We start from the raw sequence: 21,178 nt of genomic DNA, 5'->3' as shown, positions 1-21,178 counted from the left end.
TGTAAAGGGCCATAAAGTGTGTTAAAACTACTCAGCTTTGTCATTGTAGTACAAAAAGCAGCCAGAAAACAATACATAAACAGATAAAAATATATGGCTGTGTTCCAATAAAAATTTATTTATCATATTAGGCAGTAGGCTATATTTGACCCTCAGGTTGTAGTTTGCCAACCTCTGCTATGGAGTCATATAAATACAAATATATACATGTAAATAATATATAAAAATATACAAGTTATAAAACTGATCTTCAGCAATTTTGAGAAAGAAAAATGATCAAGATCATATTCTTACAAGATTGACTAAAATAAAACCTTTTCCAAACTATACTACTTTCATTTTTCTTTTATATCTAACAACATCAGATTCAAAGCACACCCTGTGAGAAAAGATCAGGGCATCATTTCTTCTTCACTACCAGTATTTTCTGATGTTATTGACAAGTGTTCTTTCAAAAGGCTGCAGCCCAAATAATTCCTTTCATCTTCATTTTCAAGGAGAAAGTTAATACCTAATTAAGATGGCAAGTCCATTAAAGATGAAAACTCAAATCAGTATTGACACCATTGAAAAAAAATAGCTAATGTCTCGAACTTGAGTGATTTTAATAGTTTTTAAAGCAACCAAAATCTAATTCTGTTTGTGATGTTGCCCACCAATCAGGGAGACAGGACTGAGTCACTTGGATCTATCTTTCTCTGTACTATAAAAAGGAGCTTAATGTTCAGGTCAGGAACCACTGAAACTTAGTATTGATTTTTCGTGCTCAATTTCTTTCCCAAGTCTTGGTCTTTCACTTGAAGATAATTTCATTACTATCAGGAAGCGTGGGCAACAGAATGAACAGCAAGGAAACTGAGTTCTGTAAATGGATTCGACCTCTTCCATTTGCTAGCTTAGCCAGGCTGGTTTCCTCATTTAGAACATGATGCTTCACCCTCCTCTAAAGCAATATACTTTTGAACATATACAGTGCTCTGAACAATTTAAAATTACTTATCATAACAAATAATTAATTGAATATTCATGGGCAAATTGACAAAATTTCAGATCTTAATTTCTAGTTTTTTAACGGCCTTCTCTCTATTTAAGCATTTGATTTGTTGACGACTGAGGCTCTTCCCAATTATTGGCAGAAATTAATTGGTTCAATGACAATTCAATCCCCTGTTTTTTGTGTGCTGGCAACTCCTGAGCAACCATGCTCTTGATCACATTTCTTCTATAAGAAGGTAGGAGAGTTAGATCGAAAATTGTAGGGATAGTCCCAGTAGGAATGTGGGTTTTAAGAAAGAGGCAGCAAAAAATCAGAACACAAAACCAGAGTTGCCTACTTCCTTCTGGATTTTCAACGTGGCTTTATGAATTTTTTGGTAGTAGTTCGTGTGAATTCCCAGGACATTATACAAACCAATATTCAAATAAGAATGCAAAACAAAACAAAACAAAACAAAAAACCAACACTGAATCACAGTTGAGAACCATTGTTCTAAAATTAGCAAACACTTAGTTTTTTGCCCAATGTGTGTTGTTAACCATTTTGATTAAAGTGAGTTGAGAAAATGAAAGCATCCCAAGGAACAGATATTGGACATAAAACTAAGTGTTTGCTTATTTTAGAGTAGTGATTTTCAACTGTTATTTTGCCCCCATGGGACATTTTGACAAAGCCTGGAGACGTTTTTGGTTGTCACAACTTGTGGGGGGCAGGGTGCTGCCCTAGTGGGTAGAGGTCAGGGATGATGCTGAACATCCTAAAATGCACAAGACACTACCTCCCCAAAGAATTATTATGCTCCAAATGTCAATAGTTGAGGTTTAAAAAGCCTGCTTTAGGTCAGGTTCAAAACTGGTGCCTGAGGGCATCTCTGAAATCTCAAATCACCTAGAAACTAAAGTTTTCTGCTCACTTGTCCATCAACCAACATAGAATCCATTCAGCCTCCTGGATTCTCCCTATACTCCTACTAACTTTCTGCAATGGAATGGAAGGGGGATTTTGCCTTCCCCTCCTCTCTCGGCATTAAGGAGTCTACACACATTGATGTCATAACTCATCTACATGGGAGCCTGGTGTTGACAAGCAGCATTAGTCATTGAATCTCATAGAAGCTCATCAGTGTCTCTAGCCAAATCTTCTTTTTTGTTCTGATTTAAATAATGCCTTTCTTTCAGAGCTCTTCTAAAAGCAGTCCAATGAGATGCTACGAATTATGCCAAATCCAATTACCTTCTGTATTCTTGCCTATTATTTGGAAAAACTAATCCTCCTTAAGCCATTAAGGTCATTCAGAAAACATGCCAAGGTGCCCACATTAAAGGAAGTAGAATCTTAATGAAGGTCTTGACACCCACAAAGTATTAATGAGAGGGCAGGATTGGCTTCTTAGTCAAGAGTCTCAAGCGTGTCCAGAATATAAACAGACATTCTTTATCCCGAGGCAAATGGCTTTCTGATGATAACAGAGATGATCCTTAATGTCTGATTCAGATGCTTTGTCACAGAATGAATCAGCATAAGTACTGCAATAGTATACAGTACGAACAGTACTGGTTTTCAATGTGTCCTCTGTTGTCATGGAGGCAGTTCTCTTCTGGTTTAGAAGCTGATATGTGGTCCACTGTGGTGATGTTTTCTACCTCTCACCAAGCAAAGTTCATTAACCCACGCGGGCAAGGAGCATCAAGGATGCTATTGAAGCCACAGGTGAGGAGTGGAGGAGAGAGTCTTGATGGATAGTGCTCTCTCCTTGTGCAGTTCAATTCTCTTACACCCAAGACATAAATAGTAATGCTGATGACAAGTGCATTCATTTTCTATGATGCATAACAAATTACCACAAACTTAGCATCATAGCACAACATACATTTATTATTTCAGTTTTTATGGGTCCTTAGCTGTGTTCTCTGCGATCAAGGTGTTGGTGGGGACGGTGGTTTTGTCTGAGACTCAAGGACTTCTTCCTAACTCATTCAAGTTGTTGGCAGCATTCAAGTCCTTGGGGTCAGAGGACCAAGGCTCTCAACTCCTAGAAACTGCATCTTTCCATAGGTTGTTCCCAATATGGCTGTTTGCTTCTTCAAGGCTAGCAGGAGAGAATATCTCTTGCTTCGAGTTTCTTCTTTCAGGGAAAATCTGGACCCTCTCTTACAGGGCTTCCCTGGTTAGGTAAAGCCCATCCTGGATGTTTTCTCCTTTGATTAACTCAAAGAAAACTGCTTGGTGACCTTCATCACATCTACAAAATCCCTCGTCTTTGCCATACATATATTCTATTAGTTAGGAGCATGTTACAGGTTCTACCCACACACAATGAAGGAGGATTACAGCAAAGTGTACACTCCAGGGCGCGGGAATCATCTTTGAATTCTGCTTCCCACAAGTTTGTGAATGTTGAACCAGACGACACTGACTGGGAAAGAGTAAATGTGTTGGATGTCAGCATCCATATCCTGTCCAACAGGATGACAGCTTGGTATAGTAAGTCAAAAGTAGCAGAAAGAAACTGAGAGACATACTTAGCTTTTAACGTAGGAGCGCTGGCTTAAAAGTAGTTCCTGGAAAAAGACTTGGGGGTTTTAATTGTTTATAAGCACAAAAAATATTTGTATAATGTGATTTTTTTTTAAAAAAAAGCTCAAAATGCAATTTATAGAGCAATAATAAATATATAGTGTCCAGATCAAGAAAGAAAACATGAACAGTGGGCTTGGTGCAGCATGCGCCAAACCGCATCTGGAATATTTTTTAGCAGTTCAGGGTTTGACATTTTAAGCTGAACATTGCTCAGATGAAACCATGAGATTGACTCATATGAAAAATGCTTGAAGGAATTTTGGTTATTTATAAAAGAAACTGAAAAAGGAAACAGGATTGCAGCCCCATAAGAGCTGAGGAAGCAGAAATAAGACCTAGATAAGAGTTACAAGTAAACACATTTCCCTTCAGTAATAAGAAACATAGTTCTAATATTTAGAGTTGTACACTAAAGGAAATTATTTATGGGAAAGGGAACTTATATTTAAGACTAATCCCATCCATAGATGCTCTTAATTCTTTTCCCACCTCCATCAATGATGTTTTTTCTCACTTTTGCCTTTACCCAAACTCGACTTCTCATTGGTGATCATGCATTGGTTTCTCCCTTCACTTACATAAAGCAAACTTCCCCAGCCTCGCATTCCATCAAGCTTCTTTCTCCCAACCTCTTTGAAACCTGACTTTTTGAGAGTGTGATCTGCACTGGTGATCTGCCCTCCATAGCCTTCACTCTGTCAGTCCACCCAGTGTGGCTTCTGCCCCCACCATCCAAACTGATCTTTGCAATATCACTGTTGATAAATGCTTTTTGCAATTTCTCTTACATGACACTGTTGACCACATCCTCCTTTTTGAAATCAACTCTTTCCGTAGCTTCTCTGACACTGCACTCTCTTGCCACCTGACTCCTCTGGCTACTCTTCTAAGGCTCCTTTTGTGGTCTCTCTCACACCTGATGTTCACTGATTCTCACTGAGGCTCCACCAGGCTCTGTCCTGGGTCTACTCTAGTCTCATTCTACTTTGCTATTGTAGTGACTCCTGTTGTTCTGTCATGTATACATTGTGAAACCTTGCTTCTATTATAGCTCTTTCTCATCTGAAATTCATGCCTCTATCTCCAAAGACCAGCTGGAGGGTATCATTGAAAAACCCCAGAGTCACCTAAAACTCAATGTAGCCAAACTTGAACTCATAATCTCCGACCTCGACCCACCCCCTAAACCCTCCTCTTTCAGGTTACCCATTTCAGAGAATGGTTGGCAGGATGTCATCCTGGTCCCTACCTTCATCCTTGCCAGTTCTCCCTAGTCCATCAATCTGAAAGTCCTGAAGACACTCTCCAGGCCCATCTAATTTTCTCCTTTCCCATTGACGCTGCCTTGATTCAAACCATCAACTTCGGCCTGGATTACTGAAATAGATTTGATTCTAAAAGGTATCCTTTTACTTCCTTCCAAAATTCTCTCTATATTACAGGCAGAGTGTTCTTCAAAAGTTTTTTTAAAATAATATTCTGTTCCTACCTCTACTCTATAATACTCATATGTCCAGCCTCCTTAACCTGGCATTTAAGGCCCTTTATGATCTAGCCTCTCCTTGCCTCATCTCTTGTCATCCTCTCCTGCCATGTTCTGGTCTCCAGCTATATGATGCCATGAATGGATCTCTGTGGCAACAGTCATCCCCTAAAATCCATTCATTTGTCCCAACTTCATGTATACATGATCACTCAAACAGAGTCAGAAAGTCTAGGTCTCTAAATGACCACAAGAAAGGCTACTTGTCTACTCACCTGATTGAATGATGATGTGAGCAAGAAATAAGCATTTTATTGTTCATAGTCCCTTGGGTTTGGGAATTGTTTGTTATAGGAGTCAGCCTACATTATTAACACGACTATTCACTTCAGAAGTTATAGGTGAAAGAGAAATACACTTCCATAGTCTTTAAATATTTGAGCTCTCTTTCTTTCTTTATTATTATTATTATTTATGCCTGCAGCACCTGGTCTTCCTAGGCGGTCTCCCATCCAAGTACTAACCAGGCCCGACCCTGCTTAGCTTCCGAGATCAGACAGGATCAGGCTCGTTCAGGGTGGCATGGCCATAGACCATGGACTGTGGCTCCACTGGGGCGCAAACCCAGGACCTTCTACGTGTAAAGCAGATGTGCCAACTGCTACACTATAGAACCACGTCCTTGAGCTCTCTTTCTTACAGCTTAGCTTTACACAAATATACTCTCCCTCTTGGACAAGATCGAATACCCTATGTACTCATGCTGTCTCAGCACTTGCTGCACTGAAATTTTCTCTTTGTCTATACTCCCTCATAAGCTACTAGATAGCAAGGGCCATGCATCTACATAATATATCCACAATATCCAATATCCCTGTCCCCAGTATCAGCATCATTGTTAACTTTACTAACATTTGTTGAATGATTATCATGTACTAGGGACTGTTCTATTATATATATATTCATCCATTCCTGAAAATAATCCCTTGAGAATAGGTCCTCTTAGTTCTTTTATTTTATAGAGGTGGAAATTGGGAAACTGAGGCCAAGAGATTAAGAACCCTATTCATGTTCATACATCTAGTAAGTGAGAAACCAGGATATGGGCAAGCTTAACCAGTTCAAACTATGTTTTAGAGGTTGAATATTCTTTCTTGAACTAATAAACTAAACTGATTAAGTAAATTCTAGTTGATTGGCTGCAGAAGGGATTTTTGCTGTGGGTGACAGATTGGACTACGGAAGTATTTCTCGATTGTCTCTGGTAAAGTCCTTTTTAAAATTTCCTATCAATTGTGGTCTGATATTTTGTATAATACAATATCGTGTGCTTTTTCACAGCAATATCAGATATAAGAAAAGTTTCTAAATACTTACTTTCCATTTCTGTATTCAATCATGGTCCAGTAAGAGACTGTGGACAACACTGTGAGTTCCACTGGACTACAGGACTCATGAGGTCTTTACCAGCTCTAAGATTATATATTATGCAGCATCATAAACAAGACTCAAAGGGGAAAAGTCTCCTCTTTTGAGAGTTTACAAGGAGCCGGTGGGAATTTTTTATTCTAAACATACCAACCAGCAGAGTGATATATGCTAAGTACTGTGTGAGAAAACCATACACACATTCAAAAAGATGCGGAATACATGTTTCTCAATCTTAGAGAGCATAAATCCAGGAGAGTGGATTTGACTAATACCCCCAATATATAGAAGAGAAGCAGTGCTTCAGAATATGTCCTATAAAAACATGTAGACAGAAGACCTCATTCAGGTTGCAATTTTTAGGGTATATTTCAAATATGGAATGTTATTCAACAGTTTTTTTTTAATTGAGACTTGTTCATACATACTGAAATTGAAATATATCCAAGAGATTTTTTAAGTTAAAAAAAGCAGCAAAATGATAGCCAACCAGTGTAAATTGTTATTGTCAAGTATATATCCAATAAGAAACCTATATCATTTATAAAAAGATAAATAATCCAAATAAAAAATTGGCAAAGGATCTAAATAGACATTTCTCCAAAGAAGATATAAAAATTGCCATTAAGCACACGAAACTATGCTCAAAGTCATTAGTCATTAGGGAAATGCAGACCTAAATTACAATGAGATTCTATTTCATACCCATTAGGATGGTTATAATAAAAAAGACAGACAATAAGTGAAGAAATTGCTGGTGAGAATGTAAAATACTGCAGCCACTTTAGAAAACAATTTGGTAGTTCCTCGAAATGTTAAACAGAGAATTATCACATGACTCAGCAATCCTACTCCTAGATATAGACTCAAGAGAAATGAAAACATACATCCACAAAAATGTTCATAGCAGCATTATTCACAATCGTGAAACAGTAGAAACAACCCTAATGTCCATCATCTAATGAATAAACACAAAATATGATATATCCATACGATAGAATATTATTCAGTAATAAAAAGAAATGGAGTACTGATATGTGCTATAACATGGGTGAACCTTGCAAACAGTATGCTGAGTGAAAGAAGCCAGTCACAAAGGACCACATATTGTATGATTTCATTTATATGAAGTGTCCAGAATAGGCAAATCCATAGACATAGATAATAAACTAGTGGTTCCCAGGGGCTGAGGAGGAGGGAATGGGGAGTGACTGCTAATGATCATGGAGTTTCTTTTTGGAGTGATGAAGATATTCTAAAATTAGATTGTGGTGGTGGTTGCACCTCTGTGAATATATTTAAAACCAATGAATTGTACATTTTAAATGAGAAATATATATATATGTGAATTATATGTCAATAAAGCTACTGAGATAAATAAATAAGTAACTGCTATTGCCAGGTCCTTAGAGCAATTCAGAGACAGATAAGCAAGAGGGATTATTGATCTGTTAAAGTAATTTCGATGCTTTTATGCATCTCTAAACATAAAGCCATGACCTGTTCATTGTTCACTAACTTCACCAATATTACAAAAAATAAAGGATTAAAAGTGAGAGCAAGTTTATCTGCATAGACACAGCTTAGTGAAAGATGCCCAGCAAAGAAGAATTAGTACAACAGGTTGATGCAAGACGATGTTTCATTAAAACAACAACTTGCCCTTTAAAATACAAGTTCCTCTCCCGTCTCTGAAAATGAATAGTTATTCAGCTATTTGTATTTCTGAAACTCAAGTGTTTTGGCAGTTCCTAATTGTGAGATATATGAAACATCTCTAGAAATTCTATTGAAAAAGAGCCATTTCCTAAAGTCTTATAACCATGGCTCACCCCACGCAGGCAAAAGGTTGAACAGACAACATGACCATCACTTGTATGCATGACACACTCCAGGTTTTGGGATGATCTTGAAATCAAGACATGTATTTCAACTTTTAGTTTGAAATAATTTCAACTTTAGAGAAAAGTAGCAAAAATAGTAAAAAAAACACAAAACTTTCACATACCCATTGCCCATATTCACTTACTGTTAATAATTTGTCACATTTGCTTTATCAGATTCCTTTTCTCTTCTCTACACACACACACACACACACACACACACACACACATACACACTTTTTTCTTGAACCTTCTGCAGATAGCATGTACATTTACCCCTTAATCATCCTTCAGTATGTATCTCCCATATATCCTGACATATTTCTAACATATAATCTTATATAACCACAGTACAGTTGTTGAAATTGGAAAATTTAGCATCGATGTTGTATTTTTATCTAATCTATAGTTCATGTTCCAATTTTGATTGTACTTTACGGTACAGGATCACACGTTGCATTTAGTCGTCCTATATATGTAGTTTTCTTCAATCTGAAACAGTACCTAAACCTTTTTATTTTTTTCTTTCATCATTATTTTTAAAGAGCATGGGCCAGTTATTTTATAGAATCTCCCTTGATCGAGGTCTGTCTAATATTTTCTCATGATTTGATTCAAATAATGCATTATGGCTGAAACACTACACGAGTGATGTGTCTTTCTTAGGGCTTAATATCTGGTGGCACATGATGCCCGTTTGGCCTTGCTGGAGATGTTGATTTTTGTCATTTGGTTAAAGTCTGCTTCCTTCAGTATAGTTTCTTTTTGTAACTTATAAGTAATTAATGAAGAAATACTTCGAGACTATGTAAGTATTCTATTCCTCATTAAGCTCCCTTCCTCCTCGATTTAGAAAGAGAATTTAAAATAAGCCTCACAAATTAAGAAAAATAATCTCAAAACCCTTGACATGTCTAGAGATTGTTTTCTTGCTCCATGCTTGTATTGAGGTTGTCTTAGATTACAGACCCAGGTAGGCAGGAACTGGTCTGTGAAGCTTACTTGATACAGAATGCAATTGTGATATATATTTATAATAATTATGAAAAATTCTTAGCAGCAGTGAAAGATGAGCTTAGATTGCATATTTCAGATATGATACATCCATCCTATGTAATGTTATGCAACAGTTTTAAAAATGGAAATAGTTTCACATATACTGAAATGAAATATCTCCAAGAAACCTTTAAGTGAAAAAAAACAAGATATATAAAAATATGTACAGTATAATCCCATTTATGTTTTTTAAAACTGTATTTGTACATTTACTTATTAATGGATATAAACTTACAGAAACTTGCCTGGAAGAATACACACCAGACTGTTAACAGTAATTACCTGCTGGAGGCAAATAGGAAATTGGAGAGGAGGTGGTGTTTGGTCGGTGGGAAATAAGACATCCATTTTTTAGTCTAGATACCTCTGGTTTTAGACAGGGATGTATTTATGTTTCACTAAAATATATTTTTAAAAGATATATTTGCTAAAAACACAGTAGCATTATTTTCAAGATTTCCTTTTTCGATAGTCTGATTATTACTCATGTGAATAAAAGGCCTTGCAGATAAATGAAATCTTCTTTGCCTCGATTATATGACATGTATATGTTATATACATATTGTGATGTGTGTATTTATGTATATGTGATATGCATGTTATGCTCCCCCAAATTAAAAACTTAAAGGTCATTTTCTACCATTCCTTAATATTCCCAACTTTCACAGTTGGTGCTTATTTAACCTGGAGAGATTTGAGTTAATTATATGAACTCGTCTATACACTAGCAAACCAATAATGTAATTAGCCTCAAAGATCATTTACTGAACATATCTCAGACATTTGCCCAGAGAATTAGAGATGAGAGAATGAAAAGTCAACAAGTATCTATGGGTTTTTTCTATTGCGATTTACATAGACAATGTCACATAGCATGTTACTTACAGCAGTTGCTATTTTTTAACTTGTTATTTTTGGAGATTTAAAAATATATACAAAAGTGGACTGTACCTCAATATATCTATCACCCAGTTTAAATATTATCACCTCCATTAATTTGTTTCATGTCCACCACAACCACCACCACCACCACCATTGTTGGGGGACAATTCTCCATGGGTCTCTTGTGTTTCTGCATATCCTGTGAGCAGAGACACTGACTGCCTTGTTGTGAACTATTTTTTCATGGATATTTATACAATGAACAGTCTTGGGTGATAAAAACAGTGTTGCTCTTCAGAGCTGAAGGCAGATTTGTTTACCGACCAGCATAACAAAGATAGTAGCTCCCTTCAGGGCAAGGTCAGGCAGATTGGCTTACTGCCAATTATAAAAGATACAGGTTCCATAAACTCAGGGGTTCCCGGCTGTGATACAAACCCACTGCTTGCACACGACATTCACCTGCACCACTTCACATTGCCCCATGGGACTTGGAAGGCAAGAGGGATCTGATATGAACATGAAACTAATGCTGTTTGCTGTTTAGTGAACAATAAAGTTCTTTTTCTCTGACCCAGGGGTTTCATGTCTTCTACCAACATCCATGAAATGGTGGCAGACTAACTTGTGAGTTTGTAAGTAAGGTAAAATCTAAGACTCTTCAAAGTTCTTGACAACCACTTCCCCTCTCCCATATTGTTTTGAACAAATCTCAGATATTACATTATTTCATCCATAAATATTTTGGTAGGTAGGAACTATTTTGAATATTCTTTGAAACCTTTATAATCAAAGATGATGGAACTTCATTCCACATAAGTGTTTATATACAAATACCAACGCCCCAGGGATCAAGTGTGATAACTACAGGCCCATGATTCCTTCTCCCAAAGATATTCTCGGGACTAAATATATTTTAAAACTCAGACTTCTCAGATTTTAAGAAGGTCATAGAGAATATAACTAATGTATTATATAACATTTCTGACAGGGCCTAGGGCAGCATACAGTAAGCAAACGTTATTTTTGCCATGAAACATGAATATTCACACAAAGTAAGTTAAAGAGAAACTATAAATAACCTTTCTTCAGTTCAGCTCAAATTCTGTCAACAAATAAGTTACAAAGAAACTTTAGCTTGTCAGAGTTTGGTGATTTTCAGATATGGAACTACAGACATGAGCCTCTTTAATTAAGTTCATGATTTAGACTCTCACCATCCTGAAAAGTAGAACCATTAAAAAAAAACTTTTCAAAAAAAAACTTTTCACAGACCTTTTATTAATAAGTTTGTCCTCTTGTATAAATAGAGCCAAAATGAAGTTCTTTAATGAATTGCTAAGATTTTAAATCACATGTACTAATTTGATTATATTAGTGACATGTTATATTTTATCATGTTTCCATTAAACATTAAACATTTCTAAGCTCTCCCAATTAAAGTGGAAAATAAATGATAAAGTCATTTAATAAGCTCAGATAGAAAAAAGGTCATGTACAAAAATTAGAAGGCCAATGTTTAACCAAGGATAAATAAAAAAGGGGCCTGGACCAGAACAAATCACATCTAGAAGGTTAGGGGTTATTTACAGCTGTGCTCACCCAGCAAGATGAAGAAGGCTCACAGTCTGTACACAAATCACGTTCATGGAAGATAGAAGAAGCAGAATGCTCAGGAGGCCTTTTCCTCTCCTCTCTTGCCAAGGAGGATATATAGACTGGTAAACTTGAGGCTGACGCAGATGAGTTTAGAACAGGTGAGAACATGGTCCCAGAACACTTAACTGCTCTAAATAATATCTACCTCTTTAGGTCTTGGTGGATTGCATCTCTGAGTAGGGGGAAGGAATGTCACATTATTTATTGAGCATCCACTATGTATCTGACAATTGGCAGGTGCTTTTTGTATTGTTATTTTAACAAAAATCAGTAAAGTTCAGGGAGATTGAATAATCTGAATAAATGAATGAATGACTATGTGGTCAAGCATTTGTTAAACGTTGCTAGGTGCCAGGTACCGGTATATACGTTTCAATACATTAATAAATATTAATGTATTCGGGGAGGTCCCAATTTAGTAGGAATGAGAGATATATAAGCACATAATTAAAGTGTAATTTCATATGTGTGGTTATTGTGGCTCAGAATTTAAAAATCAGACTATGTCACTTAGAAAAAGTGCATTGTAGGAAAAACGAAGGGAAATTTTTTTTTACCAATGAGAAGCTGGGGATAACCTATCCTAGTTTCTGAAAACATTGCAATTTAAAGCTTTCTTTTATATTCAAATAGAAAGTAAGATGGCTTCTAAGAACTGCCTTGTAGTCAAAAAGAAAGAGGGTCATTATGACCCTCTAGTAGACAAGGGGATGCTGGATCTTATGTCATAGATAGGCAAATGCAAAAAGTTACAGAAAGGAGTGTTGACAGCTGTGAGATTGTAGAGGATCAGAGAGACAATATCACTCCCTTATATAAGTTTTCCTAGCTCATATTACTCATCTACTCACTCCAAGGATTGACGGCAAGCTCATCAACCTATCGTTTGAAGAATGCACCTCCTTATTGGAAAAGAGAAAGACCTTTGCCCAGCTCTTACTGCCTGGAAGCTCTCCTGACATTGCAGACTTCTCAAAGATTCCAGACAATGTCTTCATCTATTGGATCTTTTGCTTGGCTTGGTACAAAGAATATAGGCTTTGGGTTCATATGTCAGCTCTGTCATCCTCTCTGAGCTACAGTTTCTCCCTAGCATATAGAATTTTTTAAAATACAACATTTTTATTTTTATTTTATTATTAGTTTCAAGTATACAGTAAGTTGGTTAGACATTTATATAGTTTATAAAACGTTTCCCCTGATTGCTCTTTCTCTCCTCTGGCCCTCCACCTAGCCATTACATTACTGCTGGCTGCATCCCCTATGCCATGCTCCCCATCCCGTGATCATCTATCAACTACTGATTTCTGCTTCTTTAACCCTTCACCGTTTTCTTCCAGCCCCTCGAACCCCTTGCCTCTGGCCATCGCCAGATTGTCCTCTATATTTCTGAGTCTGTTTTTGATTAACAACTTAATATTTTTAAAAACAAAAACTTAAATAGGATACAGTGACTTGGCAGAGAACTCATAAATAGTTAGATAATGGCATCCTACAGTCATTATTTTGAAGAATGTGAAAGTGAACAATGTCAAAAACAATTAAACTCAGAAATAAATATATGCTCCTGCCACAAGAAAGGAGGTATATTTGTGAAAATGTAATTAGGGTGACAGCAAAAGCAAAGAATAAAATAATTAAAAGCAAAGTCATGTAATTATAATCCACAGTCAAGCACACCTCATCCCTGACATCACTATGGATAATGTCTGTAGCTACCTTAGATGCTGCCCTTAAAATCAGGTGGCACAAGTTTCAGTTTCTCTGCCAGTCCAGCTGCTGCCCCTGAGCCTCCTCCTACACTCTCCTCTGGAGAGAAAACATGTTAAGTAGACTCTGATGGGTACAAGGAGGGAGACATCTCCAGGGGAGTCCTATGGGAATACTGCCCATCGAGGTTGGCCAGGTGGAGTCTCAGGTGGCCAGAAGCCACCCGGAACTGACTGAGTTCCTAGGGTTAGAGAACGACCACAGAGGAGGAGAGGGACTTCAGCTATGTTCCTAATGACAAAATGTGTGTGTCTCAGAGTTGCATCAAGGACCCGTCGTGAATTCAGATAAATCCAGCTCAACTATTCTCTGAGGGGATGAGAAGTTTCCAAAGATTATCTTTACTGAGTCATCTGTACTCATTCTTGGAATTGAACTGCCTTTGCTTCCCTTGGCATTGAGATTGAGACTTGGGGAACAGTTCAAATAACTTCTAGCCACTCAATGATTTTTCTGTGCATTTATTTGATCAGCAAAACCCTGATTTCATTAATCCCAAGTAAATAATATTTCTCCCTTTAACTCAGGCTCTTCTCTCTCCTCTCTGCTTAGGGAATTCTTCCTCATTGTTCACTTCCCTGAACAATTTTCAACAACTCTCAGTAGATTTTCCTGACACACAATCTACCACTATACTCCAAAAACACTATTAAAGTGCTTGTATTATGAAGTTTTTCACAACGACTTTTTTCTCCATTCTCATTTCCTTCCCTAATCGTTAAGCTCCTTCAGTCATTAATACAGTTTTATTCCTCTCTGGAGTGCCATGAATGTATTGTGATACTTGGCGCCAAATAAACAGTCAATGGATGCTTATGGATTTGAGAATAAAGAATTAAAGAATTTAGATTTAAATTTTCTTGTCTCTCCTATATATCCATTCTGTTAGTAGTTCGATTACACTAGTATGTTTTATTTTTGTATGCCCTGTTACTGTTATATATTTTATAATTTTCTTAAGTTCTCATTTATTATTTGTGGTGGGAAGCTTCTGATACAGCTCCTAATGATCTCCACTTCCTGACGTTCATACTCTTGAGTAATCTCCTCCCTTCGAGTGTAGGTTGGACCTAGTGACCAACAGAATATAGTAAAAGTGATGAGATGTCACTTCCAAGATTAGGTTATAAAACATTGTGGCCTGTGTCTTGCTGGCATGCTCTCTCTTGCTGGCACCCTCTCCTTCCCTCTCATTTGCTCCCCTCCACCTATGAAGCCAGTAGTCATGTTGTGAGAGGCTCTATGGAGAGGCCCACATGGTGAGGAAATGAGACAAGTCTCCTGCCAACAGCTCATAAGGAACTAAGGCCTTGGTCCAACAACTTGCCAGGAACTGCATCCTGCCAATAACCACAAGTGTGAGCTGGGAAGTGGATTCTTCCCAGTTGGTCTGAGACAAGTGTCACCTGTTAGAGATCCTGAAGCAGAGGATCCTAATAAGCCACACTCAGAACACGGACCTACAGAAGAAACTGTGAGGTCCTAAATGTGTGTGGTTTTAAACTTCTAAGTGTTGGGTGATTTGTTACACAGCCATAGATAACTCATACGTTATCAATCAGTTAGGCTTCGCAGATGATAAAACCCAACAATAGCAAAATGCATGGTTTGATTTATTACTAAGCATATTGATTGGTTTGCAATATATATTAGTAAATTATTCTTCAGGATTCAAAAACTGTGTTTTTCATTCATCAAAATGGCTCATACCTCACTTTGTCAAGTCAGCTTTGCATTGATTTGGGCTTCTGAAATTTAACAAAAAAGAAAACTCATTTTCATAACAGGCAAACAGAAGCTGTGCCAATTTTTCTTCCACTTGACCACATAAACGAATAAGATACACATTAACCAAATTGATAGATGGTAGGTTATCGGTGGAGAAATCAAGGCTTGATCGGTAAATGTTCCCAGCAGGACTGATCCAATGTGACACAGCAGGACTCTTACAAGTTCAAGGGAGCACTGCAGAGGCACAAAGCTAACTGCTGTAAATAGAAGCCTCTTTTCCTGTGCAGGTCTCTTTGAGGAGATGGAGAAGAATGCTATCAAAAGAAGCACTATAATTTAAGAGAAAAGTCTCATTTTTGTGCTTAGCTCTGTTTTATTTTCCAAAGTGTTTTTGATGTAAATAAATGTGCCTCTCAATTGGGAAGCAATCTCAGCCTGCTAATGTCATGTTTATAAAGACAATCTGGCACATGGAGAAGAGTGGGCTTTCAAAACAGAATGGCCTTCTGCTTCCTTGCTTCTGCTACGTATTAGCTATGTAAATTCACATGAGTTACATAACCTCTCTGACCTTTGATTCTTTTTCAGTAAAATGGGGATTATGATGTGCATGATTGTGGGAGGGGTTAAATAAAATAATACTGTAAGTTGCCAGAACACACTAGGTATTAAATGAATAATTATATACATTCAATATTAATATAATTAATTAATATTTCTTATTAAATTTTATTATATTTTTTCACTTTGAAACATTGCTTTTATGTTATTAATAATTATATATTATTTAAAATAGTTTTTTAAAACTCTGGTCAAAGAGTCAAGAGACCTGCTTCTAATCCCAATCCTGCCCTTCATTCAATATATGATCTGGGTAAGTTGCTTTCCACTTATTTATAAGCCTCCTTTTTGTTAAAAGATAAATAAATAAATGGGTTGGATTTGCTGATATTGTCTCTCCTGACATAAATATTTTAGCAATTTGATGATTCTAAGTTTATCTGAGTCTAATTTGTTTTCTTTGTCCAAGAGGGTCACCTTGAGTGACAGAAGTAAAAATAAACAAATGGGACTATATCAAACTAAAAAGGTTCTACATAGCAAAGGAAGCTATCAACAAAATGAAAGGGCAACCAACTGAATGGGAGAAGATATTTGTAAATAATATATCTGATAAAGGATTGATATCCAAAATAAATAAAGAACTCGTACAGCTAAATAGCAAAAAAGAAAAAAGAAAAAAGAAAAAAAAAGAAAGAAAGAAAGAAAAAGAAGAACAATCCAATTAAAAAATGGACAGAGGATCTGAATAGATATTTCTCCAAAGAAGATGTAGAAATGGCCAACAGGTACATGAAAGTTGCTCAACATCAGTAATCGTCAGGGACATGCAAATCAAAACCACAATGTGACATCACCTTAGAACTGATAGAAAGGCTAATTATCAAAAAGATAAGAAATAACAAGTATTGGCAAGGATGTGGAGAAAAGGGAACACTTGTGAACTGTTGGTGACAATGTAAATTGGTGCAGCCACTATGGAAGACAGTAAGGAGGTTCTTTAAAAAATGATCCAGTAATTCTACTTCTGGGTATTTATCCAAAGAAAACAAAAACACTAATTCGAAAAGATGCATGCATCCCAGGTTCACTGCAGCATTATTTACAATAGCCAAAACATGGAAACGACCCAAATGTTCATCAATGGATGAGTGGCTAAAGAAAATGTGGTGTATGTGTACACACACACACACACACACACACACACACACGTATATAGTATATATCTATATCTATAGAGACAGACACACAATGGAATACTACTCGGCCATAAAAAGAATGAAATGTTGCCACTCGTGACAACATGAATGGACCTTGATAGTCTTATGCTAAGTTAAATAAGTCTGACACAGAAAGATAAGTACCATATAATTTCACTTACATAAGGAATGAAAAAACAGACAAACAAACAAACAAACCAAAGCTCATAGATGCCAAACCCATTGGATATTCTCAATGTTCAACCCTCAACTCACATTCAGTTCTTAAGCAGTAAGAACACGTGAAGAAAAACAGCTCCAGGTACCAGGAGACTTTCTATTTTCAGCTTTAATTTAAGGCAGATTCAATTTAAGGCGTTTTAAGCCCTTGTTTACTACACAAAATATACCACTCAATTCATTCTCATTTTGGAAAAAACAAAAAGTTTTCAGAGACTGTAAAATACTGAAATGCAAACTTAATCACTTTTTCTTACACTTCATTCTAATTCTTTACTACTTTAAAACATCCCCTAACCTCGGATTGTAAAAAAAACAAAAGATTTCTAAAAGCTTCTAAGTAAGAAATTTGGTAAAAGCAAATTTTGTCTTTTCTTCAATTCTTTAATGTCCATAGGATAAAATTTGTCAAATCAACATTTTTTTTCATCTACAAGTCAATCATCAATTCAATAATGGGTGGACTCTGAATAGTCTTCTCATAGATACTGCAGTTTAGAGCACCCCAGGATGCCGAGCAGGGCCACAAATGAGAACCAAGCGCGAGCACAGTTTAGCACGTGAAACATCATCTGTCAATTGCCAAAGCATAAAAGCCCTGTAATCCACCCAAGGAGAGGCCCTCAGGTCATAACTTGCAGCTTATTTTCTCACAAACCTGACATCTTTGATCATCGGACTTCTCAGACCTCAGAGATTTGAAGTTAAAGAAACTTAGAAGAACTCAGTGTACTATTAAGAGTAATGACAGTTGTTATCTGACAGCCCAGCATGCTGCCTACAGTGGCTCCTAATATTCACCTAAAAATGTAGGAAGGAAAATCCTACTGACTTTCACCTCAGCAAAGTGATTAAGGTTCCTAAATTATCACCCTGAGTCCAAGGAAAGACCATTTTTACATCATTATTTTCTGTGTGATATAAGGAAAATATATGATACATTTTAGAAATATTTCCATCAAAAAGTTTTTAAAAGTGCAATAACACGTAGAAAATTTACCCATGTAAAATAATTTATTCCTTGGAAATGTGATATTGTTGTAGATCTATATTTTAAGGCACTAACATATAGCATGCCTACTGAGTACAAGGCATGTGAGGGATAAAGACTCATAAAACAATTTAGGGGATATTGTTGTTATGCCCAGATCCCTTTACTCAGTCCATATATCCATCCCCAAGATGCTGTGAGTGTTGGTTATTAATGGCCTGCAGCTGTCTTCTTCTCTAGAAAATCATTATTGTCTGATTGGGAGTTGTGTCCCTGGGGAGGTCGTTCCCTGGAAGTGGTGGCTTATTTTCATTAATTTAGCGACAAGAATGTACAAAAGCCCCTCCCACTCCCACATCTGTCTAAAGGTGGCATCAGCTCTCTGGTGCAATTTATGCTCTAGAGCTCCCCCACAAGATCAGTCTGAGATAGTCTCCAGCTTGGACCAATCCTTGATTGATTCCTTTCCTTGTCCTGTCCCACTCCCCTCAATCTCCTTCTCCTGAGGACACTTCCTCAATAAGGTATTTGCAAAAAAAAAAAAAAAAAATTTACATCTCAGAGTCTACTTCTGAAGTATCCAATCTAAGACAAACTTACACCCTTTTCCTAAGAATATAAACCATTTATAAAAGTTATCTCAACTATTAATTGAATATTGATTGAATGCAGAGGACTAAAAATGAAAGAAGATTCAGGGTCATTTTTTGGCTTAAGATAGAATACTAGGGACCAGAGTTACTTTCTTGCCAGATACACCAAAAAAAAAAAAAAAAAGGACAAAATGTATGAAAAGTGGTTTTCATTGGATTAACCTCAGGCAACAAAAGACAATGATCTCCGAGAGACAAAAAACAAATAAGATGGAGAAAGGAACCCAGGAAAGTCCTGGCCGACTCCTGAGTTGAGAATATAGAGCTTGGAGGCCATGGTAGCAAGGTTAGCAGGGCACAATACCAAAGAGAAGAAGGCTACAGAGAAAGAGAATTCTGGAAATCTGCAGAGGGTCTCCCTTGAGTATTCAACTGAGTATGGGTCGGCACATGAACATGAAGAAAGGAACACCAGAGAAGTTTAGAGGGAAAAATCCCTAGAGATCACACAGGACCAAGAATAGTACCCATTCCTAGTGGAAAACCTAAAATTTATAGGGGTTTGGGTAAAATATTAAAAAGACTTTTGCCTCAGAAGTGGGAGAAAAATAGCACTAGACTACACAACACTCTGATCTCACCTAACTATACTTAAAAGCAAGACCCAAAAGTATCATACTGTTTCTAAGTTACTTAACTGTACCCCAAAACAAAGCTCAAGAATATTTATAGAAATTCAAAAAAGTATGGCACCCTATATGGTAAAATTTGCAATGTCTGACATTACGTAAAAATTTACCAGGCATGCAAAAAGCAGGATAATAACCCAAAATTTTAAAAATTCACTCAATTAAAATAAGAAATAACAATAAATGCAAGGATTAAAAAATTATAACTGTATTTTATATGTTCAAAATATAAAGGAAATATTGAACATGTTAAATAGAGATATGAAAGATTTTTAAAAGACCTAGTTTAAACTGCTAAAGATTAAAATTATATTGTTTGAGATGAAAAATACAGTCGACAGAATTAATGGCAGGTTAGATACAGCAAAAGAAAATATTGGTAAACTTGAATAGTTAGTGATAGAAACAATCTAAAATGAAACACCCAGAGTTGAGGGAGAAAAGAAAATAGAGCATCAATAGTCTGCAAAACTATTTCAAGTGGACAAATATATATATTTATCATCTCCAAACGAGAAAGGAAATGGAGAAGATAGAAAACATTTGATGAAATAATAGACAAAAATTTTCAAATTTGATGAATACTATAAGCCCATATATTCAAGAAGCTGAACATATCCCAAGTGCAAGAAACACAAAGAAAACTGTAGTAAAACACATCATAATCAAATTGTTTAAAACCAGTGATAGAGAGAAAATATTAAAGGCAGCCAGAGGAGAAAATACATATTAAGTACAGGGGAACAAAGCTAATGATGACAACAGATTTCCAATCATAAACAATGCAAGCCAGAGGACAGTAGAGTTATATCTCTAAAGTACTGAAAGAAAAACTCAAACTCAAACTCAAATTCTATACTCAGCAAAAATATCTTTCAAAAATGGAGGCAAAATAAAGCCATACAAAAGATGAAAGAATTTATTACAAGCAGGCCTACGTACAATAAATATGAAAGAAGGAAAATAATAGAAGATGAAAATGTTGATCTACACAAAAGAAGAACACTGAAAATGGTAACTGCATGGGTAAATTTAAAGGAATTTTCTCATGTAAGTCTCTTTAAAAATCAGCCACTTAAAGCAAAAATAATGACAATGTATTTGGGGGGTTGTAACATAGATAGAAGTAAAATATATGAAAAGAATAATGCAAGAACGAGGAAGGGAGAAATAGTATACTATCACCTGAAGGTAGACTGTGATAAGTTAAAGATGTATACTATATGTTGAAAGTCATCATTATAATGACACCTAAAAAGTTAAAGATAAAAAGCCACAAAGGAGACAAAATGGAATTATAAAAATTACTCAATCCAAAAGATAGGAGAAAAAGGGGAAAAAGGAGCAAATAAGGGATGGGGAAAATATAAATAAAAAGATAGCAGATATAAACCCAACCATATCTATAATCACATACGTGGTGTAAAGGCTCTAAG

General features: G+C 36.3%; 1 long non-coding RNA gene and 1 pseudogene across 1 annotated transcript in view; both read right to left on the bottom strand.

Annotated features, from left to right (window-relative positions):
* LOC111741658 overlaps nucleotides 1–21,178 on the bottom strand; it is a 189,171-nt gene that overhangs the window by 47,715 nt on the left and 120,278 nt on the right. The window lies entirely within an intron of this gene.
* Nucleotides 5,536–5,654, bottom strand: LOC111741778 (annotated as a pseudogene).

Source organism: Pteropus vampyrus, unplaced genomic scaffold (assembly GCF_000151845.1).
Source record: "Pteropus vampyrus isolate Shadow unplaced genomic scaffold, Pvam_2.0 Scaffold81, whole genome shotgun sequence".
Lineage (NCBI taxonomy): Eukaryota > Metazoa > Chordata > Mammalia > Chiroptera > Pteropodidae > Pteropus > Pteropus vampyrus.
This window is presented reverse-complemented; position numbering and strand designations above follow the sequence as displayed.